Source organism: Muscardinus avellanarius (genome assembly GCF_963383645.1).
Source record: "Muscardinus avellanarius genome assembly, chromosome: 5".
In the NCBI taxonomy this organism is placed as follows: domain Eukaryota; kingdom Metazoa; phylum Chordata; class Mammalia; order Rodentia; family Gliridae; genus Muscardinus; species Muscardinus avellanarius.
Window position 1 is genome coordinate 116,552,163 of NC_137790.1, and position 23,147 is coordinate 116,575,309.

Here is a 23,147-nt window from a genome sequence, read left to right on the forward strand (position 1 = left end):
AAGAGATTTGGATTACTGGTTTATATTCTTCTCCTTATGAGTCGAATGTTTACATCAGTTCTCCAAATTACTGAGTTTCACAGTTGGCCTGTTTAGCCGGGCGTGGTGGCGCACGCTTGTAATCCCCGCGCTGGGGAGGCAGAGACAGGAGGATCGCACAGGTTCGAAGCCAGCCGCGCGCGCTGGCTTAGGAGACCCTGTTTCCAAATAAAAATGTAAAAATAGGTCTGGGAGTGTAGCCCGGAGGTAGAAGGGCTTCCAGGAACCCCAGTACCACCAAAAAAACCCCAAAAAACCAAAAAAAAAAAAACCAAACCAAAACAAAACAAAAACAAAAACAAAAAACCAAAAACCAAAAACAAAGACCAGTTGGCCTTTTTAGCCAGGAAATCATAGACCCAATGCCAGCGTTCCTTTTGAAAACATTTGTCCTTTTGCCGTGTGGGGACAGATAAATACTGGTTGTTGAGGGGCTGCCCTCTGTGCTGTGGGATGTGCAGCAGAATTCCTGGCTGATGTATACTGGAGGAATAGCGCATTCCTCCAGGTGTGGCCATCGACAATGTTCCTGGGCCTCGCAAGACAGGGACAAAATGGCACTCATTTAATGATCACAGGCTTGAGAGCCCGAGGTTGAATTTGCAGAGGCGACATGCAAAGGCAGTGTTGTCTGATAGGAAGAGACTAGGTGTGGTGAAGTGGTGGTTGCATTTGGTGTTTGCCTTGGTCTAGGTCGTTACTTGGGTGAATTATTTGAACTTGTACTTCTCTCTAACGTTAATGTGCATGCACATCACCAGGGGATCTTGCTGAAATGAAGACCAAGATTCCATAGGTCTGGAGTTTGGACAAAATCCTGCCGGCCCAAGGACCATTTGAGTCGTGTTCTCCTCCCACCCCCAGGGCAGAACTGACATGTACTTGGTTGGGAATGGTATACTCAACTTTAGTACTCTGCTTGCTTATTCCTGGGGAGGGAAGCAGGATCAGGATGGCTTAGGGTGGTTGTACTTTAGCTCATCTGTTACTATATTTTCTAAATTTCAAATCCAGTAAGCCTAGCACAGTTTGAATAGGCTTTATCTGAAATGCTTGGCATATATATATATATATATTTGTCTTGAGGAAGGGACCCAAGTCTAAACTTAAAATTTATTGTATTACATTATCTGTATACTTTATATACACAGAGCCTGAAGATAGTTTTATGTAGTAATTTGGAATATTTGTATGTATGTGTGTGTGTGTGTGTGTGTGTGTGTGTGTGTGTATGTATATGGATATCTTGAGGATGAGACACAAGTCTAAACTTAAAATTTATTGTGTTTTCTGTATACCATAGCCTGAAGATAATTTTATTTTTATTTTTAAGGTTAAAATTTTTTTATTGGTGCTTTGTATTTATACATCCTAATGGGGTAAAAAACTTGTGTAGGCATAAGTACACACATCACCCACCCAGCCCCCACCCAGTCCCCACCTTACTCCCTCCCCATCCCTCCCATGCTTGGTTTAGTGGTTGACTTCGATATGAATAAGTACATTATGTGGTTTAAGTGTTTCCCTTTCCCCACCTCCCATCCCCACAGTTAGGTTGCCTTATTTGCTCCTCTATAGAATCTCCTTTTTCACCTGGAGTTCCTCCTATCACCCCTTTCACCCTAGCTTTCACATATTAGGGAAAGCATCCGATTCCTTACTTTTTGTGACTTACTAATCTCACTTAGCATAATGTCCTCAAGATACATCCATTTCCCTGAAAATAACCGCAATTGTAATTTTTTTATGGCTGAGTAAAATTCCATTGTGTACATATCCCACAGTTTTGTAATCCATTCATCTGTTGATGGACATCTTGGCTGGTTCCATAGTTTGTCTGTGGTGAATTGTGCAGCTATGAACATAGATACACATGCATTAGTTTGGTAGTTTGGTTTCCTTTCTTTTGGGTAGATACCCAACAGTGGTATTTCCGGATTGAATGGTAGATTTATTCCCATTCTTCTGAGGATCCTCCATACTGTTTTCCAAAGTGGTTGCACTAATTTGCAATCCCTCCAACAATGTTTTAGAGTTCCCTCTTCTCACATCCTCGCCAGCATTTGTTGTTGTTTGTGTTTTGAATGATTGCCATTCTGGTTGGAATTAGGTGAAATCTCAGGGTAGTTTTGATTTGCTTCTCTCTGATTGCCAATGATGTTGAGCATTTTTTCATGCATTTATTGGCCATTTGAATTTCTTCTTTCATGAAATGTCTATTTAGTTCACTTTCCCATTTTGTTATTGGATGCTTTGTTTTCTTAGTGTTTAGTTGCTTGAGTTCTCTGTATGTTCTTGATATTAGTCCTCTATCGGTGGTATAGGTGGCGAAATCTTCTCCCATTCTGTTTTCTCTCGGTTGAAGTTCTTGACAGTTTCCTTTGCTGAACAGAAGCTCTTCAGTTTCATGCAGTCCTACGTGTTAATTCTCCTTTTAATTTTTTGTGCCTTTGGGGTCTTGTTGAGAAAGTCTTTATCTGTGCCTATGTGTTGTAGTGTTGGACCTCTGCCCTCTTCAAGGAGCTTCAAGGTCTCTGGTCTAATTTCCAAGTCTTTGATCCATCTTGAATTGGCTCTTGTGCAGGGTGAGAAAGTGGGATTAATTTCCAATTTTCTGCATATGGTTAACCAGTTTTGCCAACACCATTTGTTGAAGAGGATATCTTTTTTCCAGTGTATGTTTTTGGCCCCTTTGTCAAAAATCAATTGGCTGAAAGTGTGTGGACTTGTTTCTGGGTCTTCTATTTTGCTCCATTGGTCTATGTATCTGTTTATGTGCCAGTACCATGCCATTCTTATTACACTGGCTTTGTAGTATAGTTTTAAGTCAGGTATTGTGATATCTCCTGCATGGTTTTTGTTGCTGAGAACTACTTTGGATATTCTGGACCTTTTGTTATTCCAAATAAATTTAAGGACTCATTTGTCTATGTCAGCAGGAGTAGGCACACAGGGCCTCTGGCACTTTCCTTCCCCATCCCCCATCCCCCATCCCCCATCCCCCATCCCCCATCTCCTCTCTCTCCTCTCCTCTCCTCTCCTCTCCTCTCCTCTCCTCTCCTCTCCTCTCCTCTCCTCTTCTCTCTCTCCTTTCTTTCCCCTTCCTTCCATCCATCCATCCTTTCTTTCCTTTTTTTCTCTCTTAAGTACTAGGGATGGAACCCAGGGGCATTCTACCTCCAAGCTATTCCCCCAGTCCTATTTTTATTCTTTGTTTTAAAACAGGGTCTCACTGAGTTGCAAAGGGCCTCATTAAGCAGCTGAGGCTGGCCATGAACCACAATCCTCCAGTCTCAGCCTCTCAAATGCTGGGATTACAAGCATGAGCCACCACGCCGGGCTTCTTTTCTTTCGTTTCTTTTCCTTTTCTTTTCTTTTTAAAGGGAAGGCATGTGCATGTGTAAGTGTTTGCGACTGTGTGTGCTGGTTTTGGGATCTGAGTTGTAAGGTGTCAGATACCCTCAGTTTTTCCTGTTTTTCTCTCTCAGTACCACTGCATGGAGAACCTCCTTTTACCAGTTTTCTGAAAAGTGCCTAAAATGGATGCTTTTTAAAGTTTGATTTTGATTCGGTTTTCTGTCTTATATGCTGATATCCAAGCAGAAATGTATAAGTTGGATATTTATAACTGTATCTAAATTATCTCTAAACCAATAGCGTGATATCTGGGTAGTGGAGATCCTTCTGCGGGTAGAAGCCAGATCTTCCACATTGGTTGGAAGATGCCATGGATCCTCCTGGCACCCTGGCAGGACAACAGGTCTCTTAGTCAGTTTTCTCTGTCCGTAGATGTGAGCTCTTCCTCTGGCCTAACTTGATTAGGAGTAATTCCTGGTCACTATAACCCGTGGACTTCGCCTTCAGTTAGAATCTAGGTCAGTGGCACCCAGGCATTAGCATAATTTACAATTGGAGGAGAGCCATGGTCATATGCTTTCATTGAGGGGTTGTGATTATTAATTCTCATATCTTCTTAGACCTAGCTCAGGCACCTGAGAGTTTCCTCCTCTACCAAAGTGTGCACATAGCTGTATTTTGACTTCCTCCTGGATTGCTGTTCGGGACTCCTGAGGATCTGCTGTAGGTAGAGCCACCCTTCGGATGGGTCTGCGAGGGAGGCTGGATGAGCATGGATAATAAACTGATGATATCCTAATCTGGTTTTCATTCTAGTGACTTTCCTCAAAGCAGCACGTGCTGCAGAGCGCGAGGCTGGCACCGCGGGCTCCTCTGAGGCCGTCCGCCTTTGCTGTCTTGTGATTATGCGGGTGGATCCTGGGAGATGCTAGAGAGGGCACGGTGTGGTGCAGACGCCTCGTGCCCTCTGCTGCCTGGTCTTCTGAACGCTTGACTCTGGAGGCCATGGGAATGGCCTCGCCTCCGTAGCCTCCTCTGTACCAGGAGTTGCACCTGGACAGTCAGGGAGAATCTGAGGCCCTACTTCCATCGCTGCGGTGGTCCAGGTTTTTCAGCCTCAGCTGGCTGATGGTTTTTTTCTGGTTCCAGTTCTTTGTGGATGGGCCCTCTGGCAGCATCCCTGGCCTCTCTCCACTAGGTGCCACTAGCACCACATTTTTGTCTCCAGGCGTTTCTAAATGTTCTCCAGTTGAGAAGCACTGGAATAGCGGGCGTGTTTGCTAGCGTTCTGATGCAGGGAGGGAACTCAGCTCTCTTGTCGGTGCCGCACCGTAACTGTATTTTCATCAACAATAAGGAAGCTGTAGGCTAAAGCCCAGAAACGTGAAGTGGGCTGGTCCTGCTGCTCTGTCGAAATAGCGGGCAGAAGATGCAACAGAGTGGTTAACAGCATTCATTTAGATGCAGCGGGTTTGGTTAGAGTGCGGCTCAATTTCTTAATAGCTTCAATATCGCGAGAGATGCTGAGTGCCTCTGCGTGCCAGTCTTTGCATCCCTTAAAACCACAGAGTGGAAGCTACTCACAGGGTCCCTCTTTCTGTAAAAATCAGATACTTGGTAGCTTAGGGAACTCAGTGGGAAGACTGGGGCCACAGTGAGTCAGACTTAGCTTCTAGCAGACTACAAGAGCGCCTTTGTCTCCCAGGCCCTCCCCCGCCCCCCTGGGTCAGGCTCTGCACACCTGCCCTTGCTTCTGCAGGTCTTTTTAGGTGCAACCCCCCCACCCCCACACACCTGGCTGTTCTTTTGCAGCAGTGTCTGGAATCAGAGGCTCGATTCCCTGGGGCCAGGCAAGGAAGTGGATCTCCGACCTCCTTCTGCCTCGCTGAGGTTGTGCTTGCATTTCTCAGCTAGGCAGGCAGCGCTCAGATTTTCAGACCTTGGGGCTCAGGCCATGAGTGGACGTCCCCTGGCTATACAGTTGGAGGACAGATTCCTATTTGTGACAAAGCAACATATTTTTCCACCTTAAATAAATAGCAGCCACCTGTATGTGTGTTTCAAATTCAATGTTCTGTAGCCAAAGGAAGAAAGTATAAATATGCAGAGCTTATGCGGAAGTAAAAATATTATGTAGAAGTGAGTCCCATGTACTCTTTAGCCCATGGGACTCACTTCTACATATTTTTATATTTATTTTATATTTAATATATAATATTTTATAAATATATATTAAAATATTAAAATGTATAATATTTTATAGATATTTTATATTTATTATTTTATATTATGCAGGGTACTTTCTCCCTGTTTTGTGTATTGATTCCTTTTGAAAGATCAGTAGCTGCAGCCTGGCCGCCCGCCTGCCTGCCTGCCTGCCTCTTTCTTTCTTTCTTTCTTTCTTTCTTTCTTTCTTTCTTTCTTTCTTTCTTTCTTTCTTCTCTCTCTCTCTCTCTCTCTCTCTCTCTCTCTCTCTCTCTCTCTCTTTCTCTTTCTCTTTCTCTTTCTCTTTCTTTCTCTCTGCAGTACTGGGAATGGAACCCAGGGGCATTGTACCTCTGAGCTACATCCCAGTCCTATTTTTTAGTGTTCTTATTTTTGAAACAGGGTCTCACTCAGTTGTGAAGGGCTTCGCTAAGTAGCTGAGGCTGTCTGTGAACCATGATCCTTTAGTCTCCGCCTCCCGAATGCTGGGATTACAAGCATGCCCACCATGCCCGGCAGTAGCCTTTGAGCTTAATGAAATATCTCGTGACAATAACTTATGAATTGAGCAGGACTTGAACAAATTTTGTATTTTCCTAAACACAACAGTGTGGTAATAAAACAACTCTGTTCCTTTCAAAATTAGTGAAACGTAAATGTGAAAGCTGGATTTTTTTTTTTTCCCAGATAAAAATGGTGCTTAGGGAACATTTAAGATAAAGGCTTTTACTTTTTGTTAGTCCTAAATTCATAGGTTGGGATCCATCGTGGAATGTATGTGTCCTTTTGAGACCTGGATTTTGTGATTATTTCATGTTTTCTGGATTTTTTAATAGAATCAGCCAAGAAAATGTTATGCAGTGCTCCCTGAGTGAAAGCTACCAGGTACCTTTCACTTTGATTACGATATAATATTACACAGATATTATATTATACAGATATAATATCTGTATGTAAAAATATTCTGAGAATGACAAGCACCGGCACTGCAGTTTCCCGCCCATAGCCTCCTTGGACTTCGTGAACCTGGCCAGCATCAGTTTTGCTTTATTCTGAGGTGTGTGTATACTCACAGACATCATATGTGTATAATGGGGATACAGCCTATACCCACTTTCTACTATCTGCTTACAATATTGCTTTCTCTTTTCTGCGTTCAGTATCCCATTTCCCTTTAAGCTCTTAACCTGCTCAAAGGCCTTCATTCTACATAAAACAGGGTAAACAAAAATCTGCATACATCTGGAAGTGATGACATGCCAGGAGCTATAAACTTGTTTGAGCCTTTTCCATTTTACGTAAAGGTAAAAACCCTGCACAGACAGAGAAGTAGTGATGCCCTGGTATCAGTGAACTCATCAAGTCTCCAAGGATTGTCCTCTAAGAGGAACCAAAAATTCTCGGAGAAATGACTGATTTCAAATCAGGCCTGGGAAAGGTGGAAGGCGAGTTGTGGGCAGAAAACAAGGAAGTGTTGAGACCAGTGGAGAAAGGGCCAGGGCTGACGCGAGGCAGACCAACAGGTGTGATGGCAACAGAAGGGAAACCAAGGCAGACCCAGGAGTTTATAGGAAACCAAATCAAACCCAGGAGAATATAGGAAAACAAATCAAACCAGGAGTTTGTACTGCCATTAAACATGTAGGTCAGAAAGGAGGAGGATGGAAACCAGGAGAAAGTGTTCTTCGTAGAAGAATGCCAGCTTCCAACAGTAGAGGAATGGTAGACATGAGCAAGCCACTCTCACAGCCTGTGTGGCAACTGATTGAGGTAGCGACTTCTCCCTGGCTGCCAAAGCCCTCTGGTGAACGACTGTGGGCAAACAGGATCGTCAAGTCGGCAAAGAGACTCTCATTATCCTTTGCAATAATAAAGACAAAAACATTGTGCCTCATCGGTGGAGATTTCTGGTGGTCTCTGAATTTCCAAATGTAGTAAAAAATGGGATAACCCAACACTTTGCACATCTTTTTTTTTCCAGTACTGGGGTCGAGCCATACCCCCCGCCCTATTTTTATTCTTTCCTTTGAAACAGGGTCTCACTGAGTTGCAAAGGGCCTCACTAAGTAGTTGAGGCTGGCCGCGAACCCGGATCCTCCTGTCTCAGCCTCCCAGATGCTGGGATTGCGAGCGTGCTCCGCCCCGCCTGGCTACTTTGCACCTCGTAACATGATGCAGTAAGATGCGCAGGGCAGGAGGCAGGGCTGCTTTAAAATCAAAGTCATTCATTAAGCCAAACATGAGGAGGAAGGGAGGAGGGAATGGGGTGGGCATTGGGGAAGGGCTAAATGAGTGATGTGTGCATGTATGCCCCTACCGTCTTGTACCCCATTAAGATGCATGACTACAATGCACCCCCCCAAAAAACCCCCAAAAACCCCCAAAACAAACCAAATAAACTACTCATGGATGAATAACCCACTACATTCATAGTGTGGAATGTTCTATGAAACAATCAGCCTAGATGCTTAAAAAAATTGATGGTATGAAAAAACATGCAAGCATGATGCGATGGGAGGGATAGTCCTAGATTCAGAAGGCCAAAGAGAAAGAATATAATGACCACGCATGGTGGCACATGCTGGTAATCCTAGTACTTGGGAAGCTGAGACAGAAGGATTGCAGGTTCGAGGATAGCCTCAGTAAGTAGTGAGACTCTCATCAACCTAGGGAGACCCTGTTTTAAAATAAGAATAAAATTGGGCTGAAGATGAATGCTCCTGGGTTCAATCTCTGTTATTGTAAGAAAAACGTTTTTTCGCTTTACAATACAATGATTGGTACTTTGTATAATTAAACTGAAGTACAACAGAAGAACCCTGCAACCCTCTATCCCCCAGGAGCAGAGCCTTGTAGCACCCCTGCATCCCCACTCAGCTCCTCTCCGGGCAGCCCACCTCCCTCTCCCCACAGGGAGCTGTGTGGAGTTCTTTTTCATTTCCTCCCTTTTAAAACTGATTTTCTTTTTTGGGGGAGATGATAGTGATTGCATCTGAGAATAATTCTCCCTCTGAATTACACCTCCAGTCCTATTCATTCATTCGTTCATTCATTCATGGTGCCGAGGATTGAACCCCAGGAGCATTCTACCTCTTCTGAACTACACCACCAGCCCTATTTTAATTCTTCCTTCTGAAACAGGGTCTTTCAAAGTTGCAAAAGGCATCACTAAGTAGCTGGGGCTGGCCGCGAATCTGCCATTTTCCTGTCTCAGCCTCCCAGTACTGAGATTACACGCATGGGCCATCACGCCTAGCTTGGAATTGAGATTTGAGTGCAAGTCTTTGCCATTTAAAAAAAAAAAAAAATCATACTGGAGTTTGAACCCAGGGACATTCTACTTCCAAACTATGCCCCCAGCCCTATTTTTTTTTTTATTCAGAAACAGTCTTGCCAAGTTGATGCCAGCCTCACTGAATTGCTGAGGCTGGCTTTGAACCTGTGACCTCTTGGCTCAGTCTCCCATTTACTGGGGTAACAGATATGCACTCCCATAACCAGCAGGTCTTTGCCATTTTAAAATCTTCATTAGTTGAGAATATTGTGTTCTATTAGAAATACTTGTTTTTAGTAACCTGTTTCTTTTCTATTGCATGGAAATTGAACTTCATATTTTTGCCTAACTCAGCAAATGATTTATAGTAGGTGTTTAAATTTTTAACGACTGACCTACAACATCCCTGCTTATGCAGGAAGAAAGCAGATAAAAAGCCCAGGGGGAGCCGGGCGTGGTGGCGCACGCTTGTAATCCCGGCACTTGGAAGGCGGAGACAGGAGGATCGCGCAGGATCGAAGTCAGCCGCGCTGGCTTAAGAGACCCTGTTTCCAAATAAGAACATAAAAAAAAAAAAAATAGATCTGGGAGTGTATCCCGGAGGTAGAAGGGCTTCCAGGAACCCCAGTAACACACACACACAGCCCATGTTAGGCTGATCAAGGAAGGTACAGAGGTAATAAAAGGATCACCTGTGAAGATATCCTGCTCTTCCTTTGATCACTCTAACATCCCACCTGGGTGTTCTCACCTGGGCTACACACCTGGCCTCCAGCAAGTGGCACAGAGGAACCTTGCAGAAGCCATGTTGGCATGACCTACACTGTCACTGAACTGCCCACAGCTATGTGTGAATCCTGTCCAGTTGCAGCAAAAGTGCCAGCAAGCCTGCTCGTTCGCTCTCTCTCTCTCTCTCTCTCTCTCGCTCTCGCTCTCGCTCTATCTCTGTATTAACCTCTTGCATTATATCTCTGAATAATACCCCCCAATTCTTTTTATTTTTAGGCAGGTTCTCCCTATGTTGCCAGGGGTTTCACTAAATTACTGAGACTGGCCTCAAACCTGCGACTCTCCTGTCTCAGGCTCCTGAGTACTGAGCGCAGGTGTGCAGCACCACAGCCGGCTTTTCTTTTCCCTCTTGCCTGTCGCTGACAAGGTTAACTTGTGAGAGTGCAGTGTGCGTGTGTGTTCGTATGAGTTGGTGGCGTGAAGGCAGCGGAGCAGCAGGCATTTGGTGCCTTTGGGAAGTAAACCTCTCAGGATTCATTGTTGACGTTGTTTTCTGAGCTACTTAGGTTTTGGGGGTCAGTGAACAAGCATTCCAAATAAAAGCAAAAGTTTCAACTTCCCAGCTACTTTCTATTCTCTCATCCAGTGCCTGGTAGATCTCTGAGCAGCGTTCACTTTTATTCTGTTGCAGCAAGTCACAAGTGTGGGGGCTGCTGTACACTGGCGGGGCCATATGCAGGTTCCCGGGGGGGGGGGTGACAGCTGAGTTCAGGCAAACGCTACAAAGACAGCTTTTATTCTTTCTTTTATTCTTTCACTGTGGTGGACTTGAAATCTAAGAAGACCTAAATCAAACTCGCCGGAGCCGAGGTTCGGCAGCCCTGGCCCCCGCCTGTGGTATCTGCGCCTGCCATCTCTCCGTGGTGGCCTCCTGCCCATCTATCTCTGTTAAAGCGTCACTCTCTGGGAAGCCTTCCCACGTCTCCCTGCCTGGCACAGCCACGCCCCTTCCTGGTGGTCTCCAGCCCCGGGCAGGCGCTCATTTTCTTTTCTTGCTATCACTGTATTATTTACAACATATTATTTACTTTTCAACCCATTTCCTCTCTTCTCCCCATGTTTGAAATCCACCCCCGCACCCAGAGGTAAGCCTCATAGAAACAGGACTATCTCTTGGTGACTGCTGCGTCAGGAGGACTGTGCCTGGCCACCTGGTAGCTCAACTCTGGTCAGATTAAGGGTTTTGGGGAGTCTGTTCAAGACCAGTAGGGTTTTAGAATTTATTTTTCCTTTCTGAATTGTTATTACTTTCTATGTACATAATGGATTAAATAGGCAGTGGAGCAGCAGGCATTTGGTGCCGTTGGCAAGTAAACCTCTCAGGATTCGTTGTTGATGTAGTTTTCTGAGCTACTTAGGTTTTGGGGGGTCAGTGAACAAGAATTCCAAATGTTCTCGGGATCACAAAATTGGAATCCTTTTAATTCTTTATTCATGATACATCATAATATAACATTTTATTTTGTTAGTTTTTGTTTTTAGAGTTTGAATCCAGAGGCATTTTTCCTCTGAGCTACCCCAGCCCTAATTTCCAGCTTTGAAACAGTCTTCCTAACTTGCTGAGGGTCTTGGTAAGTTGCTGAGGCTGGCCTTGAACCTGTGATTCTCTGTTTACCTACTAACATGTGAATCAAGTAACTATTAGTGCTCCCATCTTCCCTGTACTCCTTTTTTTTTTTTTTATTGTGGTACTGGAGTTCTGGAAACCCTTCTACCTCCGGGCTACACTCCTGGACTTATTTTTATACTTTTTTTTATTTGGAAACAGGTCCCTTAAGCCAGAGCGGCTGGCTTCGAACCTGCGTGATCCTCCTGTCTCCACCTCCCAAGTGCAGGGATTACAAGCGTGCGCCACCACGCCCGGCCCCTGTACCCCTTTTTGTATATGGCCATCACCTGTGGTACCCCCAGGGTCCTGACCCTGAACTCCCTGGCTGGCAGCCCCACTTCCTGGCGGGAGGCAGTAGCCTACTTGTTCAGCAAGTAGGTCACCTAACTAAGATGTGTTGATAGATGCTCACAGCTGGTTTTCTGTGGGAGTGATGGCAGGTGAGTCTGGAGAGGAAATTCTGCTTATATTTATCTCTGTCCCTTTGGTGATGGGACAGAGAAGGGTCAAAGACTGAACAATTTATTTTTTTGTGTGTGTGATACTAGGGATTGAACCCAGGCACATTCTACCTCCGAGCTACATTTCCAGCTGTATATAAAAATATACATATATATTTGGTACTGAGGATTGAACCCAGAGGTATTCTACCTTCAGGTTATACCCCCCAGCCCAATTTTATTTCTTTTTTGGAAACAGGTTCTAAGTTGTGGAGGGCCTCTCCGAGTTGTCGAGGCTGGCTTTGAACCTGCGATCCTCCTTTCCCACGTACTAGGATTACAAGCATGTGCCACCACGCCCGGCTTCCTATTTTTCATTCTTTATTTTGAAACAGGGTCTCATTAAGATGCAGAGGGTCTCTAGCTGAGACTGGCCACGAGCCTGTGATCCTCCTGTCTCAGCCTCCCATGTACGGGGATTACAAGCATGCACCACCAACGCCCGGTAAGAGTGAAAAATTTAAAAATTGAAATAAAGATGTAGCTCATGGTCATGGCAAATTTAAATTTAGTGGTTTATTTGTACAGTACATCTCTTTTTTTCACCATGCCAGATTGCCTGCATAAAATCTGGGGTCCAGTAATATTGACTATTTTATACGGTAAAATTATAATCCCTGTTATGTCAACAACCAGTCAAGGGGCCAGCCAATCCTGTACACTCCTGCTCCTCCAGCTGGTGTTTATGGTCATCCTAGGTCAGAGTCAAGGAGGGAAAGTAAAAAAAAAAAAAAAAGGACAGTGGATTTTGGACCAGGTAACCTTTTCTGGTGGGTTCCATCTCTGGACTCCAGTTTCCTACTCTGTAAAGCAGAGGCAATAAGAGAAAGTCTTTTGCAGTCTTTTCTTCCTGCCACACACATCCAGGGAGACTGCAGTATCAGTATCTGTGTAAAGGCTCTAAAACAGGCTTGTTCCCACGGGAGTCCAGCACTTGGAATTGCTAAGTAGAAGTCTTAGATATCTCGAGCATGTAAACGTACCCACAGTACTACTAGTGGGGTTTTTCCTCTTACTTTGGCTTTTGTTTGCCTTTAAGTCTCTTTGCCTGTTTGGCCAAAAGACAGGGAAGGCATTTCTTTTTTTTTTTTTTTTTTTTAATCATAAAGTTGCCGGGCATGGTGGCGCACGCTTGTAATCCCAGCATTCTGGAGGCTGAGACCTGGAGGATCGCGGTTCGCGGACAGCCTCAGCTACTTAGTGAGGCCCTCTGCAACTCAGTGAGACCCGGTTTCAAAATAAAGAATAAAAAGTAGGGCAGGGGGTGTAGCTTGGAGGACGAATGCCCCTGGGTTCCATCCCCAGACCCGCAAAAAAAAAAAAAAAAAAAAAAAATCATAAAGTTGCTAATGTTTGGCTGTTTCTTTTTCCCTCCCCAAATGACAGTTTTATGTAGCTAATACTGTTATATTCAAAGATTATTAACAAAATTACACACATGGAAAAAAATTCCATATCAAAGGGGGCACGGCAGAAATCCCAAACTAAAACAAAAACCCAAGAACACCGAGGTCTTGTTTTTCAGAACACTTCTTTGTTCTGAATTTTCTTTCTCAGGCAATTTCTTGGTTTTGCGTGTTGGATTCTAGCAACCTGTGAACTCACTCGTTTCGAGTTGAGGAGATATTAAGGCCACGAAATGTCTATCCTGTGATTGGTGGGGCTGATGTGGAGCTTGGAAAGGAAAGAGAGTCGCAATGCTACTCTAGGCGTTTAAATCCAAATGACATATATATTTATAGAAACACATGCCTAGGACATGAATGCACGTTTATCTAATTAGATGACTTAAGGGTTTGCATTTTCTCCACTTAAGAATTATTTGTTGAGAAGAATTGTGTGTGTGTGTGTGTGTGTGTGTGTGTGTGTGTGTGTGTAGTGCTGGGGCTTAAACCCAGGAGGGGAATTCTACCTCCAAGCTACACCCCCAGCCCAATTTTTTGTTTTATTCTTTATTTTTGAAATAATGTCTCACTAAGTTGTGCAGGGCCTCACTAAGTAGCCGAGGCTGTTCATCAACCCGGATCCTCCTGTCTCGGCCTCCCAAGTTCTAGGATTACAAGTGTCAGCCACCATGCCCGGCTCAAAGTTGTTTTTTTTTTTTTTAATTTGTAAATTGAATAGTTTTGATATTTTTTTCAGGGTTGGGGAGCATGTTGTGGTTAATAAATTATTCTCTTAATCTCTACCTTCCCTCTGTTGCCATGTTACAATCTCTGGCTCTTTTCTCATGTCAATCTCACCAGATGTAGATATAGATATATAGATATAAAACTGGGCTGGGAAGTAAATCAGACTGGATGCTCAGCATGATTTATCTTTTAAAATTACCTCTTAGTTACAGTTTTACATAATTTACAATTTATAGAAAAACAGTTGAACGAGCTTGACTAGTTATTTTTTTGTCCTTACCACCCCCAAACTAAAACTAAAAAAAAAAAAAAAAAAACCTTATAAATGCTTATACATTTGTGTTGTCTCAGAGGAAGAAATCGGAAGTTAAGAATCAAGGAAATGAAAACTAAAACCTAAGACATTAAGAAAAAAAATCAACAGCAACTATGAAACTTATTTAATTCTCCTTTCTTTCCTTTGAAAATAAATTGTGACTCACCATTAAGACCACACCAGTAGTCACCAGCTGGGCATCCACTGTTTCAGAGGAGACGTTAAGGGCTTTATTGTTTGGTTTCCATTTTTGTGGGGTGGTGGCCTTTCATGCACTTAAGCCAAACCTTCTCTCTCTGTGTGCGCGCGTGTGTGTGTGTGTGTGTGTGTGTGTGTGTGTGTGTGTGTGTGTTTTCCTTTCTCCAGCATTTTAGCTTTTTTTTTTAATTGGACTGCCTTGCTCTGAGGATTACGTCATCACCAGCTGTACTGGTCCAGTTTACCATATCAATATCATCTTTAACTCCTTATCCACACACGTTGCCCTGCAATAGGCTTGCAGATTTTTTTCTTTAAATAGGAATTTCCTGATGCTTACTTAACATAGGAGCCACAAAATCAAACCATCCTTTCTTCAACTAAAAAAGTATGTTCAGAGAAAAGCGATTTAGATTTTAGCTTTATTCTTTGAACATGGAAAAGTCCAACATCACCTATAAATCTGCCGTTCTATCCATCAAATAAGAATTTAAGAGGTGGAGAGCACACAAAGCCACTTCACACTGGAGTCACACATGTCCTTTAGTATACTCGTCCTCTGCTTTGGACGGGAGTGCTTGTACTTACCAGGGCTCCTAGCCCCGATGGTCTCTGTAGGCAGGGTGGATCAGCGCCTTCCTGCTGTGTCTGAGGATGGGGAGATGTGCTTAGCTTTCTGCCTGGACGCTGCTCTTGACCAGTGGGAAATGCTGCATTAGCTCTCGAAGCAAAACATCGAGAGAGCTCTCTGCAACGCTGACTTCTCGCCAAGTGCCTGAACGTCAAGTACCACAGATGTCCAGTTCTCTTTGGAGCCCGGCACGAATACGTGCTTGTATAAGTTGGACCTGGTTTGGATTTGCTTAGGGTTACACATTATCGAGGCCTGGCCAACGGTAAATACTGTAACACCGGTACGGAGCGAGGGAGAGCTCCCGCCGCGGAGGGTGGATTTTTCCCATGCCTGGCCTGACCTTTTCCGGGGAAGCTGTAGTAATAATAGCTTCTTGTTCTTTTGGGAAGTATTTTCAAGTTGTCAGTCACATGGTTTTAACTATCTCCTTGGAATTTGTTGGAAAACGGAGGATTCCTTGGGAATAAAGCATACCTGCGCATTTCCCATCTGGAGTAACTGAGGATGGCTTAGCGGGTGGGGGGCTGGCACGAAGGTGTTCCAGGGCAAGTTCAAGGTCAAAAGAGGGTGAGACGCGAAGGGCCTCAGGTCTCCCTCCAGTGGGCATCTTGGGTCCCTTCTCTAGCCCCGCTCCACCCTAGGAGCACACATGTCCCACTTCTGTCCTGGAGCATTCCCACGCTTTAACTGGTGTCCTGGGGCCTCTTATTTTTCTTTGCATTATCACCTGAGCTGAAACCTGGTTTTGGAAAACCCTCTTTCTCTGCTGGGCTGTTGTTTGGCCCTAATGTCTCAGTACTTCTTTTTTAAGCAAATTGTTCCTGGGGTTTTTTGCTCTTAAATCGTACATTAGATTAACAATCTCAAACCACATCTTTCAAAAGGAAGAGCTCAAGTCTCCTAAACTCTGTCCACTCTCAAAGCCTCCAGGTTGGGCCTCTCTCATTAGCCTTACTCACTACACCAGTCTTGCTCCTCTGGCTTAGCGGGGCATGCTGACTGCCAATCATGCTCATTTTCATTGCTGAATAAACTAAAGCCCCTCAGTGCTTTTCTTTAGCCTCCACTCCCCTCTATTAGCAGCCACCAGCCTGCACCTTCCATCCACACCCAGCCTTGCAGACATGGGCTCTGCGTTCGCTGTCCCTACTCCTCGAGGCCCCATCTGGTCTAGTCTGACTTCTCCACACTTGGCTCCGCACCGCCCAAGATGGCTTCATTGCACACTGCTGTATCTAATGGAGTTTTAAGACATATTGTTTGTTTCAAGCCAGCCTTTTAATTTTGGTAACATACAGAACATGACATTCACAATATTGGACTTTTCTTTTCTTTTTTTGGTGGTACTGGGGTTCCTGGAAGCCCTTCAACTTCTGGGCTACACTCCCAGACCTATTTTATATATTTTTTTATTTGGAAACAGGGTCTCTTAAGCCAGCGAGGCTGGCTTCGAACCTGCGTGATCCTCTTGTCTCCGCCTCCCATGCACGGGGATTACAAGCATGCGCCACCACGCCCGGCTCATATTGGACATTTTAAAGTGAACATTTGAGTGACATCAGCTACTTTCATGTTGTTGTGAACCCTTCACAACTTCTTTTTTTTTTCCGTACTGGGGATGAAACCCAGGGGCATTCTACCTCTGAGCGACACCCTCAGCCCTATTTTTATTTATTTATTTATTTATTTGAAACATGGTCTTACTTAGTTGCGGAGGGCCTCACTAAGTAACTGAGGCTGTCTGCACACCGAGATCCTCCAGTCTCTGCCTCCCGAATGCTGGGATTACAAGGGTGCAGCACCACGCCCGGCAGCCCATCACGACTTCTGTCTCCAGAACTCTCTTCATCTTGCAGAACTGAAACCCTGTGGCCATTAAATTATGAGTTCTTATTTCCTTTGTCCCCCACCCTGAAACTACCCTTCTGCTTCCTACCTCTCTGGGGTGACTTTTCCCTCAAGTGGAGCCGGGCAGTATTGCCCTTTTGGGTCTGGCTTATTTTACTCATCATAAGGCCTACAAGGTTCGTCCATGTTGAAGCATGTGTCAGGTTGAATAATATGTCATAGTATGCGTACGCCACACTTTATCTGTTTATCTCTGGTTACTTGGGTTGTTTCTACCTTTTGGCGATTGTGAATAATGCTGCTACTAGTGTGGGAACATAATTATCTGTTCAAGTCTCTGCTTTTAATTCTTTAGGGTACAGTGTACCCCTTAGACCTGTGGGGTTGCTTTCAGTTATCCAAGGTCTACCATAGTCCAAAAGTATTATCTGGAAAATCCTGGAAGTAAATAATTCACGGGATTTAAAAATCACATGCCATTCCGAGTATGGAGTCACCTTAAAAATTAAATGTTGCTTGGTGCTGGGCGTGGTAGCTCACACTTGTAGTCCCAGCATTCGGGAGGCTGAGACTGGAGGATCACAGTTCGCAGACAGCCTCAGCTACTCAGTGAGGCCCTCTGCAACTGAGTGAGACCTGTTTCAAAATAAAAATACAAAGTAGGGCAGGGGGTGTAGCTCAGAGGTCAAATGCCAGACCCCCTCCCCCACAAAAATAATAAATGTTGCTCGGCAAGGTGGTGCATTCCTGTACTCCGAATACTTGGGAGGCTGAGATGTGAGGGTTGTGCAAGTTTGAGGTCAGCCTCAGCAACTTAGGCTCTGACAACTTAGTGGAAACTTGTTTCAAACTTAGAAAATAATTGGTGTGTATTTCTTTCTTTTTTTTGTTGTTTCATTGTTTTTTTGTGGTACTGGGGATGGAACCCAGGGGCATTCTACCTCCAAGCTATATCCTCAGCTCTATTTTTTTTATTCTTTGTTTTGAAACAGGATTTCACTGAGTTGCAAAGAGCCTCACTAAGTAGCTGAGGCTGTCCTCAAACTGCAGCCCTCCTATCTCAGCCTCCTAAATGCTGGGATTACAAGTATACACCACCATGCCCGGCTTGTGTGTGTGTGTGTGTGTGTGTGTGTGTGTGTGTGTACACCACACTTTGACACACATGTGTATGTGTGTGGCTGGGAGTATAGCTCAGGCAAAAAAAAACAAAAACAAAAAACTGTGGGTTCAATCCCCAACAACACACACACACACACACACACACACACACACACACACTAAATATTTAATCTCATCCCGAGTAAAAACATCTTTGAAGTCACAAATTTTATCTTTTAAAATATATTACAGGAAGTTGGGCTTGGTGGTGCACACCTCTAATCCCAGTATTTGGGATGCCGAGACAGGAAGATCAAAGGTTTGAGACCAGCCTCAGCGACTTAGCAAGACTTAGCAACGTAGTGAGATCCTGTTTCAAACAAACAAACAAACAAACAAACAACACAACGGCTAGGGATGTAGGTCCAAGGTAGAATGTCCTGGGTTCAATCCCCAGTATCGCAAGAAATAAGAAACACACAACGCGACAGGACTTAGTGACTGTTAATAAATTGTCAGAAATTCGTTATCCTGCGCTCTGGTCCCTGTGGAATCACTATTTTCAGAAACAGGTACAATTTAGTCCTCCCTCTGGGATCCTTCCTGATACAGCCCCCAAATCAGTCAACCTCCCCTTCATCTTTGTTACCAGAAAACATTATTTATTCCTTTCTCCATTTTTATATCCATATGTTTACCTAGTCATCCATTTAATACATATTTGTTACTTTTTTAAGGGAGGTAGTACTGGGGGAATGAACCCAGGGACATTCTACCTTGGAGCATTATTTTATTTTCTATTTTTTGAAATTTCTTTTATTTTCTTTTATTTCTCTTATTTTCTATTTGGAAAGAGGGTCTTGCTGAGTTGCTGAGACCGTCCTTGATCCTTGTGTCTCAGCCTTGCAAGAACTGGGATTTCAAGCGTGTGTCACCAAGCCCAGATACAGTAGGGGACTGGGCTGCAGCCATGAGCCCTCGCCTTGCTGTTCTTACATCGTCTACTAGTTGTTTTTTCAACTAATTTTTTATTTTTTGGTGGTATTCGGGATTGAGCCCAAGGGGGTTCTGTGAACCTCCGAGTTGCACCACCCGTCCCATTTTATCGTTGATATTGAAACAGGGTCTCACTAGGTTGCGGAGGGCCTCACTGTGTAGCTGAGGCTGCTCCTGAAGCTGGGATCTTCCAGGTTCAGCCTCCCAAGTACTGTGATTTCAAGTGTGCGTCACCACGCCCGGCTTTGTTTTTATTTTTTATCTCTAGCACCTGCCATTTCCCTCCGTGGGTTAACAGTACAAAGTGAACATGTTTCGATTGTCATTTTCTCTTCCACTGTCTTACTGGTCACCCTAGGGAATATTGTAAGCGCTGCTTCTGAACATCCGTGAAGGCCAGGGTCAAAGTGAACACGCACATTGTTATTTTAGCAGGCTTGTGATCTGTGATAGGAAGGTAGCAGTGATTTTGTAAAAATAAAGTTTGAGATGCAGGAGTACCTTTGTTCGCACATAATCAGCTGGCTGCTAAAATTTGCCATAATCGAAAGAAAACCTTGAATAAAATGCATTTATTTCTTAGCAAAGCCAGTTCTAGGGACTGTGTGGCTCAAACTCTGTTCCGTTTTATTTGATTGAAACAGTGACTGCAATGTTGACAGGAACAATTGCTACCTACCCGAGGACTGCGTGCGTGCGTGCGTGCGTGCGTGCGTGTGTGTGTGTGTGTGTGTGTGTGTGTACCCATGTGCCCAGGTGTGTGCATGACGTTAAACAAGTCATTCATTCATAAGACTGCAGGAAGTCCTCCTGGGAGTAGAACCTAGAAGCCTCCAGTCTCAGCAACCTGAGCACTCTTGTGGAATTAAAAGAAACAGGTAATTAATAACAGTACCCACTGATGCTCACTGAAGACTCAGGTGACCATCTACTGAGTGGCTCCATGTTTAAAATAAAAATTTAAATACATTACATTTAATGTAATTAAATTAATAATAATTTTAATTATTATTTAATAATTATTATATCATTTAATAATAATTTAAACAAAATGTTTAAAATCACTGTAGTGGCTCCATCTACTGAGAAAAATGTCAGTGTCTGCAACTGAAGATCCTGTGTTAAGCAAAACCAGCTGGTTTCAATGTGAACATATACTCCTATAATCAAGTCTTACTGTATTTAATTGCATCAAGTGCATGGAACTAGCTGTCACCCGGGTGGCCACATCCACCTCTCCTGGTGGCAGTGCAGGGACTCCTTCGCGGGGTGTGTGCCTCCGTGTGGCTCAGGCCGTGTTCTGCTTCCTTCCAAACCCACCATCCACCCCCCTCTGGCCCCTGCTGTTTCCTCTTCTCCGTCCCCACCTGTTGAACTCCTGTGCATCCCTTATGCCCGGCGCAGACTTCCAGGAGGAAGGGAGGAAGGAAGGCTGATTTCTCCCTCTCTAATCTCCTGGATTTTGGCCTGGCCACTTCTCAGATTTCTGCTATATCCCAGATGGTAATGGTTGTCTCTGTGGTTTCGGGAAAGGAGGGTCTTTTATGATGCCCCCTGCCCCTGTCTCATTCAAACCGTCGCTTGGCCTGTCTGGGGTGTGGGGGTTGGACAGTGCTTTTCGCCTATGTCACCTGTCACTTTTATTGGCAGGCTGTTGAGGCTGGCTGCTGCTTCTGTTCATAAATTCCTGGACCCCAGGCTCCGGAGGCTCTAGCCCACTAGAAAGTGATCATTTTTTAATCATTGTTCCATCAGTGGGCACCTTTGGTCTTTTCCAGTTCATGAAATGTAGACATTTGACATAGTTCTTTTTTATTCTCATTCCTTTTTGTTTTCTGTTGGCAATTTATTACTCAAAGAAGATCCATTTATTTAATAGCTTTCTGATTCTGTGCTTGTGCCTTCAAACACTTTCACAACGATTTTCTGCTCCTCAGGAAAGCAGCCTTGATCCTGTCACAGACACATTTAGCACACATGGCACCACCACAGGCCCTGCTGACATGCTTTTTTGTTTTAGACAATCTCATAAGAACTTTAAGTCTCACAGCACGAACCCCACACAGTCAGCCTGGGCACACGCCACCTGCAGATTTTGTAGCTTTCCCAACCTTCTTGGTATAAAGGTAAACAATCCTGTTGCCAGGGGTTAGGAGAGCCTAGTTTTTTTAAAGGCTGTATTGTAGGAAAGCCTATGACGATATGTCAAACCCTGGACCATTTTGAGTGCCTCTAGATGCCATCCCTGGAAGAGTTTGTTGGCAATTTAAATTAAACTGATTTTAAGTTTTAATCAAAAGTCATGCATGAGGTGGGCGTGGTGACACTTATAATCCGAGTATTTGGGAGACTGAGATGGGAGGATTGCAGGTTGGTGGTCAGCCTCAGCAACTCAGACCCTGTTTCTAAATTAAAAAATAAAACAGTCCTAGGGTTGTAGCCCTTAGTTAGAATGCCCTTGGCTTCCATCTCTAATACCAAAAAATAAAAAATGGAATTGGTTCCATTGCTAGGCGGGTAGCACACACCTGTACTCTCAGTACTAGGGAGGCTAAGACAAGAGGGTCACGGGTTAGAGGCCAGCCTCAGAAATTTAGCGAAGCTCTCAGTAACCTAGCGAGACCATTTCAAAATAAAAAATAAAATAGGACTGGGGAGTATAGCTCGAAGCCCCTGAGTTCAATCCCTAATGCGCACAGAATTTGGTTCCATTTCTAGGACATTTCTTTGGGTACGTGCCAATCTTCCAAAATTTAAAAATTTCTTATTATTTTAATATTACAGTTATAACCAAACCTCATTTAATCTGATTCTTAGCTGTATGTGTATGAATAAACTGAAAAGCACTTTCACTGAGGGCTGTGTTTAGAGAAACATGCGGATTCCGAGTGTGTTTATGTTCATGATAGGACTTTGCTGCTCAGAGGCTTCTCAGCATAAGAGCTCAAGAGCAGAGGGGATTTATGCTCATAATTCCTTGTGTTACTCAGCAGAGGCCTTTGAGCTTATCCATAGTTTCCCTAGAAGCCTTCTTTTATACTTTATAAGGAAGGATCTTGTTTTTATTTGTTTAAAAATATAGACAAGCACACTCACCAGAACCAAGCTTGTGATTCCTAGAACTGGCTTGTGGGATGGACAGGACTATGGGGAGACCCGTTGATTGGAAGAATGAGCAACCTGCGGACCGAGCGAGCAGGCAGGTCCCCCAGGGGCTGCGCGGAGAGGTCAGAGGCCCCCATGTCTTTGTAGACACCACGGTCTGGGGATTCCTGCTAATGGTTACTGTATGCAAGATACGCGGTGCGACTGAACTGTCTTCCATCACCGCTGCCATAGTTCAGATAACAGTGTCCCATGGAGTAGAATTCCTGGGAGTTAAGCATCACTGGGCCTTCTACAGTGGCTCCGCCCTGCCCATCCTGGCCCTCTCCTAGCCCATCAGAACTGGCTCTAAAAGGAACCTCTGAGCATCTTAGGCTAGCGCTTCATCCAGGGACCCCCCCCCAAAAAAAAAAAAAAGCAAGCGTATCTGGAGCCACAGTTGGGGTTAGGTTAGATTGTGGCTCTTTGTAGTTAATGCTACACAGAATTAAATTTAGATAGAAAAACCAGCTGGACATGGTGGTACACTCCTATAATCTCTGTTCTTGAGAAGCTGAGACAGAAGGATCGTGGGTTTGAGTCCAGTCTCAGCAACACAAGTGAGACTTCCAGCAGCTTAGACCATGTTTCAAAATAAAAAATAGGGCTAGTGGGTGAACAAACCTTGGGTTCCATTGCCATTTTTTTAATAAAAGGAAATATATAAAAGCCACCTTGCCTCTTATGAGCTAGGAGACCTCGGGCTAGGAACTGTTCTAAATTTCTCTTCATCTGTGCAAAGGGCCTGATAATACTTACTAAAATTGCACACAAAATCCGGGTGTGGTGGCACGTGCTTGTAATCCCAGTACTTGGGAAGCTGAGACAGGAGGATCACAGGTTGGTGGCCAGCCTCCACAACTTAGTGAGGCCTTTTGCAACTGAGACTCTTATTTCCAAATTAAAAATAAAATAGGGCCAGGGATGTAGCTCAGAGGTAGAATACCCCCCCCCCCCCGGGTTCCATCTCTAGTACCACAAGAAAGAAAACAAAAAGTTGCAAGT

At 44.3% G+C, this 23,147-nt stretch overlaps 1 protein-coding gene and 1 pseudogene across 4 annotated transcripts in view; one reads left to right on the top strand and one right to left on the bottom strand.

Annotated features, from left to right (window-relative positions):
- The window catches only part of MED12L (mediator complex subunit 12L), a gene marked incomplete at both ends in the record, with an annotated part of 383,094 nt that overhangs the window by 161,799 nt on the left and 198,148 nt on the right, over positions 1-23,147 (top strand). The window lies entirely within an intron of this gene.
- Positions 20,867-21,219, bottom strand: LOC308263130 (large ribosomal subunit protein eL34-like; annotated as a pseudogene). Its single transcript has one exon. The product of its transcript is annotated as a large ribosomal subunit protein eL34-like (transcript).